An 11,426-nucleotide genomic window follows, 5' to 3' on the forward strand; every position below is an offset into this window, starting at 1 on the left:
AATGGAGAGTCACCTCACACGAGGTGACTATTGAGCATTTCCAGCCCAAAACGCAAACCGGTTGGTCATGAGTGTTTCCGATTTGAATGAAACATTTCTCACGTGTTCGCTGCTACTAATGGTTGCATTTTTCATTTAAATATGATTTTTTCCTCCAGAGTAACTTTTGAAAAGGGCGTATAAAAAAATGGAATATTTTTTTTTTCAAAAAATCATAACTTGAAAACTATTGATCTGATCAAAATGGCATTTGAGAAGAAGTTTTAGGTAGTTAAATTATCTTTGCGGAAAAAAATACACTGAAAGAAAAACTTAGTAAATTAGTATCTAAAAAACGTAAAACGATGATTATCTCAAAACACCCCCCCTTCGATCTTTATAATTTTTTTTTTCAAGAAAAATGAAAAAATGCCCTAATATTTGGTGAAGATTGTATACTGGTAACTTTCTTAAAAAAAAATTTATAATTTTTGAAATTTTTGTTGGTTTTTACAAGTTGGTGAAATTGCATATTTTTTAGTAAAATAGTAATTTATTTGGATTCTACGCATAATTTTCAAAAACATTGCACATAGAAACTTTTTTTCTAAATCCAGCCGTTCTCAAGTTAGTGCAATTAAAAAAAATAATTATAATAATTTTCTACATTTTGGGCCATTTTCAAATGTTAGTCGTGATGTCCAGCAACGAGATGTTTTTCCATGAATATATATTAAAAAACAGACAATTCATTCTCAAATATGGTAGCTGTCAGACTTACCCGTTTCTATTTAGACGCAGCGGAAAAGAAACAAGTTTATAAGTAAATACTCTCAAATATACCCAAATAATCAACAAACCCACTCATGTGCCTTTTTTCTGTCCTCTATTAGTTGTATACCTGGATAGAATTGTGTATGTCATAACAGAGGCTCAAAACATAAACAGGTAAACAAATATGTTATTAAACCTGTAATTGAGATAAATTCTCTAGGTACTTCTCTGACGTATACCATATTGTGCCTTAAGAGCTCATCCCGCGATATCACAACTACATAAAAAGGCACTCCGTGGAGGCTTCTTACACTCACACTTAAAAAAGTTTGCTATAATCAATTGTACCTAATGAAGATAGGTATAATGTCAACATTGTAATTATTCTGCTACATATATATATATATTGGGACGATCTTCACCTGTTCCATTCAGTTCATCTCTCTTAGCGTTTCAAGTTAAAAAGCAAGTAGTTTTTTACGATGGATAACAATTTCAAGTGTTGTAAACCTCCACCTAAATCAATTTCAAAGCATGACACAGTAGCAGTTCAGTTGTTTATCTCAAAATTATTAAAATTTTTAAAGTTGCAAATAACAGTCCAAAAGTGTATTTTTATGTCAGATGGAGCAGCATCACAATACAAAAACATAAAAATTTTTGCTAGCATTTGTGGATTTAAAGATAAGCATAATGTAGAAATTGAATGGCATTTTTTTGCAACTTCACACGGCAAAGGTCATTGTTATGCGATTGGCGGTACCCTTAAGAGAATGGCAACCAGAGCAAGTTTAGCTAAGCAACACGAGCACCCTATAACGAACCCTTAACAACTGTACGACTGGGCAAATAGTCGTAAAGAAGATCTTCAAACAAAAATGTCATTTTGTTATGTTTCTACGGAAGAATACAAAAAGGCTGACACGGAATTTGATCCAATTTTTAAGAAAGTGAAACCAATTCCTGGAACTCGAAAATATCATTGCTATATTCCAGTTTCAAACAACCAAATTTCAGTAAAAATATTCTCTAATTCAAACGATACACCCAAATTATTCAATGTATTCAAATAATATGAGTTGTAAAATAAAATAATAAATATATACTGTTTTTTATCTCAACAAATCTTTCATTTGACCATATCAACGTGCTTCTCTTCCGCTGCCTCTAGATAGAAACGGGTAAGTCTGACAGCTACCATATCTGAGAATGAATTGTTTGTTTTTTAATATACAATCATGAAATAAAATCTCGTTGCTGGACATCTCGACAAACATTTGAAAATGGCCAATAATGTTGAAAATTGTTATAATTATATTTTTTTTAATTTGCATTAACTTGAGAACGGCTGGACTTAGGAAAAAAGTTTCTATATGCAAAGTTATCGAAAATTATGCGTAGAATCCAAATAAATTGTTATTTTTCAAAAAAATATGCATTTTCATCAACTTGTAAAAATCAACAAAAATTTAAAAAATTATAGATTTCTTTTTAAGGAAGTTACCAGCATACACTTTTCACGAAATTCAAGGGTATTCCATCAATTTTCTTGAAAAAAAAAATTTATAAAGATCGAAGGGGGGGTGTTTTGAGATAATCATCGTTTTACGTTTTTAAATACTAATTTACGAAGTTTTTTCTTTCAGTGTATTTTTTCCGCAAAAATAATTTAACTACCTAAAACTTCTTCTCATATGCCGTTTTGATCAGATCAATAGTTTTCAAGTTATGATTTTTTGAATAAAAAATAATCCATTTTTTTATACGCCCTTTTCAAAAGTTACTCTGGAGGAAAAAATGATATTTAAATGAAAAATGCAACCATTAGTAGCAGCGAACACGTGAGCAATGTTTCATTCAAATCAGAAGGGGTCGAGACAAAATTGACATTTTTTTTAACGATTTGAGCTAGAAATGCTCTATTGTCACCTCATCGGTGAGAGAGAGTCACGTGACTCGCAGAATAGGGGGGATTGTGTGATCGCGCACGGGTGGGATCCCTACGTTGTGTTGTGATAAGGATAAGTACGGAGACGAATGAATGAAATAAAACACATAGGGGAAATGTTGGCTTCGTCAATACCTTAACCTATTATCGTCAGGGGGGCAGTGTTGGAAAAGTTCGCGAGTCATAGTGATTTTTAGCGAACTTTTCCATCACTGCAGGGGGGTAAACAAAGTCCTAGAGCACTCAAATTTGGCCAATAGTTGCTCTGAAACACAATGTATCCACATGCCAAAATTGAGCTCTCAAGGACGTTGTTTACCCCCTGACGATAATAGGTTAAGGTATTGCTGAAGCCAACTTTTCCCCTAGATGTGCTTGGCCCGAGATGTTTTTAAGACAGGTGGGCAGGAACTCACGGTCTCCCAGTGTTGATGAGTTCTTTGCCGTTAATGTTCACGAAAAGATCACTATTTTGCAATACAGAAATTCATTTCATTTCATTTTCAAGCACAGAAGGGGGTCATAGGGCCAAGTCACCAGCGAAAAATCGCTGTCCATACTGCACCAGGGTAGAGGTATAGATTTGGCATCACAGAATAATAACCACAGGGGTCAAATGAATCCTGTTTACGATACCGGATAGTAAGGAAAGCTGTTGAACATAGGGGATAGTCAGAGTAACAGCAATAATAGTGTAGCTGAGTAGGTAGAGATGGTTGATTTGCAATGGCTATCGACTCTGTTATATGGCCTACCGTATCAGATTCAAATTTAATGTCGTTTAATATTGCGCTTATTACTTTTATCTTTATTCTAAGCAATCTCCTTTCATACTTGTTTGTTTTAAAGTGAACTGGATGAAATGAACAAAAAACGTTGCAGAAGTCCATACCATAACATATCTAACTTACTATCGACATTTTTTGACTAATACCTATATGTAATTTTTAATTTTATGACGATAAGTTGCTCTACTACTACTACTAAAATCTCAAAAAGATATTCTCACAAATGTATTTCACGCAACCAGGAATCTGAAAACCATTTGACGCTATAATATTACCTTGCACATGCTAGACACAAGAAGAGGCCAAAAGGCAAGCGTCCGACACACAAAACCCGTCAAATCAACCCACAATCAACGATTCTACGAATCACGAGCGCTCACGAATCATAAAACCGCCGACTGCGACACTCGGAAAGCGAAATTGACGGCTCTATGCGTCAAACACCGGCCCTCCAATCTCCTCCCGCATCCAACAAACACAAATCCCTTCTACAACATCTAACGAATTCAAAACTCCGAAAATAACTCATCTATAGCATGTGAATGGAAGAAACTCTGCATGCAACCATTCTTCATGATACACTTTTTCTGCCTATCTTTCTATTAAGCCTGTGGACATGCGTTAGCTTCGAAACTTCTTACCAAACTGGGAAATCTATCAGATCACAAAAACTTGAAAAATCTTTCAAAGGTATTATTGATTATTTTACACAAAAACCAGCAAGTAATATTACATCTTTTGTATCGTATGCTAATGCCAATTGACTGTAACAAAACTAATATGCTAAAATAAAATAAAATTTGAATAAAATTATATGCAAAATTTACTAGAAGATCATTACTTTATTGGTGAGAAGTTTCTAATAAGCCCTCCCAGTTCCTCTGTATACAGAACAAATCTGATACTACAATCAGAATTGCTCAGTCTGCATGAAGCAGCCGATTTCATCAAGGAAGTTCTATTAACAACCAAGAATTAATCGTTTGAGGTATACTGAAGCATTAAGAAGGTGATATGTGTCACTATAGGAAATCATCATCGTTGCAAATATAAAGAAATCAAACATGACATCGAAACGCAGTTTGGCAATGTACGGATAATGACGCCGCCAGAGAGCGACTTTTGAATACCCTCGAGGCCCAAGGAAGACAACCCTATGTTCCTATCAGAGACGTGTTGGCAACCCGTGATCTCTGCTATATGCAGTCCGTTTATGTTTTTCTTCAAATGTCTAGTATAAGAATTTAATTTCTTTTGTCTTTTGTCTCTCTTTATTAGTTTTTTTTTGTCTTGTCCCCCCGTCTCGATGAGTCTCATCGTCGCCCACTGGTCACCCACCATAGCCGGTCGAACTCCGGACGAAGCTAGAACAGCACTACCATAGAGGTAACTCTAAGACCACTGGGTCCCGAAGAAAATCATTATTATTTTTGGCTCACTCAGTACCAGAACAACGGTCCCAAGCAGTCCCAAGCTATTTCACTCACCCCTGCATGTTCTGCATGAATCCACACACCCCTGATGTTATCTGTCAAACTTTCATAGCGAATCAAAACAAACATAGTGTAGTAATAGAATTTCAACTAGAATAGGGTACGTTAATCGTTTGCTTGGGACCAATAGGCTACTAAAGTGGTGAGCCAATTTAAAATCGTTAGTTTCGTATTGATTGTTGGCACTACCGTTCATACTGGCGACAACGCTCTGATGAGACAACGAAACCCTACCCCAAGCTCCTCCCCTGATCCTATCCTTCGAAAATGTACCCTTCTAACCTCGAGTAAGCCGCGAGTAATCGGCCCAACTCCTACTAGACATAGAATTAAGTGAATTTTGTTACACACAGTGAACAATGAATTATCGGCTCCGTAAAGCTAACGCGATTGAGCCTTCCAAATAAACGAACTAGATAAAAAAAAAAAATCAAACATAACCCTTTGCTTCAGTACCGTCAACCTCCATGTCCTTGGGGAGGGCACTATTTTGCCATACAGAAATTCAAAACAAAAAAATTTATTTGCGGATTTGGACAGTTTTTGACCTGTTTTATACGACCGGTAGGTGTATGCTGGTCACAAATGCCGTGCCAAACTGATTTCCTACGCAATTAATCAATCTTGGATGTGAATTTCGCTAATAAACACGAGGAGCATTTCTTATAGCAAACTTGCCATAACAAAATGGGCATGGTTCATTTTAGTAAACAAACTAACACTTCTTCAGACTGTGGCACCTCTCTTACTCACCTGGTGCTTGGCCGTCCTGCCATGACGGAGGCATACGAATTACTGATATCAAGAGCAAATTTTCATTACGTCGAATGTAACAAAGGTAAAAAAAGTCGAGCTATCAGTGTCAATCGATTCTCCTGCTATTACACTATACACTGTCCGAATATAGGATCAAATCCCATATTTAAATTTATTTACCAGTCAAATTGCTTTTTGACGTAATCACCTTCCGATCAAAATAGTTTTCGATGTTACTTAAGTCACCCAATTTCTATGGAGATGCCGTTTGACTTAACTAACAGCGCTGAGAAACCCGTGAAAAGTGTACGTTCGTCGTTTCGCTTTCTCATTATTAAAGTGAATAAATCGAACTGTTTGTTGCTAAGATGATTTACGTGGTCCTAAAATGATGAATGGGCTGCACGTAAGGAGACGTAATTGATAATTCTCCCGAATATCCTGGTAAATACACTTTGACTTAAGTAACAATAGGGGCCACCAAATGACGTATAATAACTTTTGACTCAAAAACCAGTGTTTTTTAGCATGAAAGCTAGCGATTTGCATTTGTATGATTAAAACCCTGCTAAATATGTTAAACATTGCTATCACTATGAGATTATATGTGTTTACTTGGAAATAGGAATAACTTTTCGGTCATCAAAACAAAACTTTATTTTTCTCGGATTGGTGCGAATGTTACTTACGACATTATGAAAATTTGCTCTTGATCTATTGTTTATTTGTATTTGTTGCATAAACAATGGGTTGATGCATATATTATGTCACGCTATGGGGGGGGGAGGGTCTAAGATTTTGTTACAAGCAATGTATCAGGTATAGCAAAAATGCGACAATAGGGTGTTTCCTCGATTTAGCGTGACATAATTATTGTATGTGAATTCGTCGTCTCTTTCGTACTCTCGCTGTTTTAAATGGTTGACGGAGTGTGACGCCAAACTCCATCATCCGTGTAAACAGTGGAGGAACAACATCCCGCCCCGGAAAGCCATTTTGCAAAACAAGCGTTAAAAACTAAATACTTAGGATTCGGCTGCATTATGTATGCGCCTACCTAAATTTAATTTAAATTGAAAGAATTAATTTAAATTGAAAGAATTTTGAACGTTTTTTTTTCCTTTGATTTGTTTTCCGTCGATCTTGTTTTCCGTGCTGAGCACCAATGCTACCGACGCCAGTGAGGCAGCTCCTACACCTGGACCCTACCAATCGACCCATCAACTCATGAACCGGGGACCAACGGCTTTACTTCCCTTGCGAAGAAAGGCGTGATCAGAGATGTTATGTCTCAGAACATCCCGGTGGCGCCGACTGGGATTGAACTCAGGCCTGCTGGGATGAGAGGTAATCACGCTTACCACTTCACCATCGGCGCCGCTAGGTATGAACGTTTTAACAGTTTTGTTTCTCAGAGTTTCTATTGAAATTAGATCACATTTCTATAGGAATATAGGAGTCAAATTTCCCGAAAGTTTAAACCATTTCATTTTTTAAACATATAAGGGAAATGGCTCTAAGATTGGTTCCATCCCTTAAAATCTGCTATTTATCAATTTTATCTAGATGAACGCGTCATTGGGACGGTACAAATGGATATTTTTGGTCGCTATTGAAAATTTAGACAATTTATTGTTTTGAAAAAGATCTTGAAAGGTGAAGTGCTGCGCAGGGATTATGGTCCATTTCCAAATGGCGAAAATCACGACAATAGCGCCGTCGAGGAGAACCGAAGCGCTGCATTAAGAGAATAAATCCAGCCTTGGAATAGGTTGGTGTGTCGCTAAGCGGAAGTTTAATTGAACGCGTTATCCAATAGGGTCAAATGCTCCCTGTTTGGCATGATACGTCTGAGCGGAATTCTCGGTAGTTTAAAATAAAACAGCCTTGGAGTAGGTTGGTGCGTCAATAAGTGGAAGTCGTGTTGAACGCGTGATCTAATAGAGTAAAATGTCCTTGTATTGGCAAAATGCGTGTCTGAGTAGAATTCTCAGTAGACTTTAAGAAAAAATCCAGTCTTGGAATGGGTTGTTGAGTTAATAAGTGGAAGTCTTATTAAACGCCTGATCCGATAGGGTCAACTGCCTTTTTATGGGTAAAATGTGTCCCTGAATTTTCGCTAGACCTTAAAAAAAAATCCAGTCTTGGAATAGGTCTTGAATTTAAGTTGCATTTCCCCTGATATACATACATAAAGTAGACTCGCCAATGTTGTTGCTGTGTTTTGAATATGGCATTCTTTTTGGCTATCGTTTTAGTTCTCCATCAGAGGATACTAATGGCGAATGGCCATCTCTAGTGGAGAGCGAAGACGAAACGCGACGCTGACAACGAAACTAAGGCTGTGAACCATTTGGCGAGTTAAATTAAACTCGTGGTTAAAAGTGACATTTTGAAAGTTATTTGCTATGTTCGAAAATCCCCGTGCTGTCGATCGGCCGGTTTTCGAGCCACGGTTGTCAAAATTTAACTTCTTGTCTGTCAGAAATAACCATGCTCGGATAGCAGGGTTCATCGATAACTTTCCATCTGTCAAATTTTAACCAAAAGTTAAAATAATCCACCAAATGGTTCAGAGCCTAAGGCTGTGAACCATTTGCCGAGTTAAATTTAACTCGTGGTTAAAAGTGACATTTCGAAAGTTATTTTCTATGTTCGAAAATCCCCGTGCTGTCGATCGACCGGTTTTCGAGCAGAACTTAGCCAAGGTTGTCAAAATTTAACTTCTTGTCTGTCAGAAGTAACCACGCTCGGATAGCAGGGTTAATCGATAACTTTCCATCTGTCAAATTTTAACCAAAAGTTAAAATAATCCACCAAATGGTTCAGAGCCTAAGAAAGGAAAAAGCAAAAAGAGAAGGTATTCGATTCGGTGGAAATGAATCGCTTTCGGCCACTATGACCAACTTATCATTCGCGTCGCTGAACATAGCAGAGTAAACCAACTGACGGCGAAGACGAAATAGACAGAAGATCGTTTGGAAACTGGAGAGATTTGTTGGAAGCGTCGATGAAGCTAGTGGGGGCGATGGATGCAGAAACGAAGATGAGCATCTTCAGGATTAAAGCAGGGACGAACCTCCTTGACATCTTAGAAGCAACCGTGTCTTCACCCAGCAACCCAAGCGCAGAGGTTGCCCCATATTCGAACGCTATCCAAAGATTGGTGGATCATTGCGGATCATGGGACTATTGTTTGCTTCAGCGCCAGAAACTCCGTTCTGACCCAAAGCGCTAACGAAACGCATTTCCAATACGTGCAACGAGTTATTAACTCTGCAAAGCTGTGCAATTTCGCTGGAGATCAGTTTTTGGAAAACGTTGCAGATGTCATTCAGAGCCATGCTCTGAATTTAAAGGTACGTACAATGGGTCGGAAAATTCTTCGGAAAGGTGGAACTATTCCAGAGTTACTGGAGAAAGTTCGAGCTTTTGAGATCGGTTATTTGAATTGAGGAGTTATTCGCCAAGTCCCGTCATCCTCATCAGGCTCAGGTTGCAGTTGTTTCTACTGGTCACCCGTCGGCATCTAATCGAGATCATAATCCTCGTTTTGGGAATGATCGCGCTAGTGCGACCTACGAAGCCATGAATACATACAGAAGTCAGGACAGATTGCCAAACAATCAACAGCTAGGCGGAAATCGGGATCTGTTTCGCAGAGATGGAACTTTGAACACAAGGCAAAATCCATGCTGGTGGTGTCTCAGCAGATTTCACCCGCATTCCAGCTGCCCAATATCGGAGAAGGTTTGTCGAGATTGCCTACACAAGGGATACATCGCACGAGCATGCACTTGCATCAAGAGTTCCACAGAAGTGCAAGTCTACAATCGACAATGATCCGCAGGAAGGACCGGCACCAAAGAAGGTCGCAATGCTTTCGGAGGAAGAGCTAGTGGAGGAGACAAACCGTAAGTTTCCCTTCTACGAAATAAGTTTTATAACATTCTTGCTAACATTTTCTGAATCGACTAAAGCATAGTTGATTTATACTTCAAATGCCTTATTTTATATATCAAAACGTCCTGTGAATTCGATTTTTTTTTTGTTTTGTTATTATATTTTTCAACTGATTTTTAATTGATGATAAATAAAACATTGCAAAATACTATTTTATAAAATAGTAGTTATTGTAATGAAGTTAGCTGGTTAACTCCTTAACCAAGTTTAATGGAATAATCTGAAAATACCTAAGATTATTTGTTTCCTTCCGTTGTTTCAGGCAACGGAGGAAGCTGTCAATTGTCTACCTGGATCCCATGGACGTACTGATTCTGAGACATACATTCGGGGTTACATAGCAGGCCTACCCATTCAATTCTTGATAGATTCGGGGGCGGAGGTGAATACAGTCAATAGAGACATTTTCCGAGAATTGACGAACAACGATCGTTTTAAGGCAGAGGTTTTTAACGTGAGACAAGGTTCAGATAAGCCAAAAGCTTACGCTACTGATCACGATGTCCAAGTGCTGGGGACATTCGTCGCAGAACTTTTCATTTCCGATGATCGACCTCAATTGGTGGAAAAGTTTTACGCGGTTGATCACGCAAAATCCCTTTTGGGTAGAAGCACAGCAATTAGATATTGTGTCCTTCAAGTTGGGCTGGGTGTACCCGTCATAAATACAAGTATTTAACGATTTCAACCCGCTTCCTGGAGAAATTTGTTCGATGTCTGGCGCTAACGAATTTCCAAAGTTTAATGTTGAACCCGTAATTCTTACGTATGATCATGAAAAGCCTCCATCAAGAAACATATATACTAATATCAACAATCAATACGAAACTAACGATTTAAACTGGCTCACTACTTGACTAGCCTATTGGTACCAAGCAAACGATTAACGTACCCCATTCTAGTCGAAATGCTAGTACTACGCAATGTTTGTTTTGATTTGCTATGAAAGTTTGACAGATAAAATGAGGTGTTATTGGTTTTTCCTATGTTTCGAGGGGTGAATCGATTAGGTTGGGACCGAAGAGAGTACCAGAGCTGAGCCAAAAAGTCGAGCACGTTATTTCGGGACCTTCTAGTCTAGTCGATTTTTTTGTAGATGCGTCTCCCGTTGGACTTGGTGCAGTATTAGTTCAATACGATCAAGACGGCATGCCTAGAATTATTTGATGCGCTTCAAAAGCTTTGACAGACTCGGAGAAGAAGTACCTGCAGGCTCAAAAGGAGGCTTTGGCCATTGTGTGGGGAGTAGAGAGGTTTTCTTTTTATTTAACGAGTAAATCTTTTACCATTCGGACCGATTCCGTAGCGAATGAATTCATCTTTGGCGAGTGAAGAAAGGCTAGCAAACGTGCTATATCTAGGGCTGAAGCATGGGCGTTGAGGCTTCAACCTTTCGATTTTACAATGAAGCGAGTTCCGGTCCATTTAAATGTGGCGGATGCCTTATCTAGGCTGATCGACAAAGCACAAATAGATGCGCCCTTCGATGAGAGTGACGAGAAACACCTACTTTATGCTCTCGATGCAGGTTTGATGGATATCTCTTGGAGTGACATTGAAATAGCTTCAGAAAATGACAATGAGCTCTCTTCAGTTCGACAAGCGATGATATTTAACAAATGGCCGAGGTCTCTGCGCCAATATGAACCACATAAACTCGACTTTCGCTGCCTGGGATCGACAGTGTTCAAAAACCATAAAATAGTACTTCCAAAAAACTTACGG

The sequence above is a fragment of the Ochlerotatus camptorhynchus genome, unplaced genomic scaffold (assembly GCF_037179485.1).
Source record: "Ochlerotatus camptorhynchus isolate MF236.1 unplaced genomic scaffold, CSIRO-AGI_Acam_v1.1 ptg000411l, whole genome shotgun sequence".
Lineage (NCBI taxonomy): Eukaryota > Metazoa > Arthropoda > Insecta > Diptera > Culicidae > Ochlerotatus > Ochlerotatus camptorhynchus.